The following is a 1552-nucleotide window of genomic DNA, read 5'->3' on the forward strand; positions in this document are numbered from 1 at the left end:
GCTCAGGGCTGTAGTTGATACAAGGTGCTAAAGGGATCCTTGAAAGGAAAGCCCTGTATAAAGCGAAGGGCAACATCCAAATGCAAATAAAGAGGCTCAGAAGAGAAACAGAGGCCAAAGCGGAAACAGGAAACACCTTTGTTCAATAAACATCCGTGAAGGCCCTTAGAGTAACCAACCAAGAAGGGCAACTCAGGAGACCTTGAGAGAGCTCAGGGCTGAGCTGGGGATTATCTCCATGCCGCAGTGTTTAGACAACAGATTAAGTGCTGAGGGTCAGAGTCCACAGATGTGGGGCTGGGGGCTGGTTTAGCAAAGTAGGAAACTTCACTGAAGAAATAACATGGAGACATTCAGCTCCTGCAGAATGTGGAGGAATTAGACAAACAGAGAAAGGAGACTCCTAGTCTGTCCCCATGTTTATCCAGACTGGCTCTGAGATCACTGTCAGAAGGTGAAGGAAACTACCCACTTCTGTTTGGGTTGGTATCAGGAACCAGGAACACACATACACTACACTTTATAGAGGACAGGGACACAGGGTTTTGCAGATCTAGAAACTTGCAGAGCTGGCTGGGACCAGAAACTCTTCCTAAGATTCCAACTTTGTCTTGAAATTTAATATGCTTTGCAAAATATGTGGAATTTCCAGTGCACTATAGCAATTATGCCCACACCATTCATTACTCCTCTGGTGAAATATTCTTTTCAACTTTTAATGGGGCCATGGATTTTTAATCACTAATTTAAATTCTCCAGTACAGTGATTTTAATAAGATAAATATTTTTCTTTCATTTAACAGTAAATGGTTTGGTCCAGAGTCCTGATAAACTGATTATTACTTCTGAAAGGCTCATGTTGCCCATATTGATTAAATGTGATGGCACAAAGAAAGAATCGTATTTATATGGAATGATTTTTAAACATTCAAAATATATATCTAACCTTTTAGCTCTGGATTTCTTTTAATAACCTTGAAATTGATACTTACCTGGCAGAGGAGATACCGTGATCATGAAGGTGGTTTTCCCAGGGCAAGGCTTATCCACTGCACTCCAGATGTGCTGACCCCTGCAACTTCCCCAAATATGGGAAACTCGACTGCATAATTTGTGGTAGCGGGGGACTGCATTCGCGCTTAAAAATAAAAAATAAAAAATAACCTTGAAATAGTATGCTCAGCTTTTCCAAGACAGAAGAAAAGAACAACAAAAGGAACCTGATCTGTCGAATTACAGCTAGCCTCATTCAGAAAAGAGAAATATTTTTAGTGGCTAACTAGACACATTGCCACAGAACAAAAAGTATAGGTCAAGAGAGAGAAGAGCAAATTAAATAATAAGATGCATTTGTTTGCTGGAACTTTATCACCACACTTTTTTAAAAGACTACTTATCCAAAAGAAGTAGGTTTTAGATTTATTTCCTAATTACTACATTAACAGATCCCTGAACATTTTCCTGATCAGTTTTATGAATTGATTAATAAGGCAATCATAGTTTGGGATAGCTTTTATATGCCACTTGATATTGATGTCATCCATTTAAAAAA

The 1552-nt window shown here is 38.9% G+C and overlaps 1 non-coding gene across 1 annotated transcript; it reads left to right on the forward strand.

The window, feature by feature from the left end:
- The first annotated feature begins 984 nt into the window (after positions 1-984).
- Positions 985-1143, forward strand: LOC125081562 (U1 spliceosomal RNA). Its single transcript, XR_007121755.1, has one exon. It is a non-coding gene; the product is annotated as a U1 spliceosomal RNA (small nuclear RNA).
- Positions 1144-1552: the final 409 nt, after the last annotated feature.

Source organism: Lutra lutra, chromosome 11 (assembly GCF_902655055.1).
Source record: "Lutra lutra chromosome 11, mLutLut1.2, whole genome shotgun sequence".
NCBI lineage: Eukaryota > Metazoa > Chordata > Mammalia > Carnivora > Mustelidae > Lutra > Lutra lutra.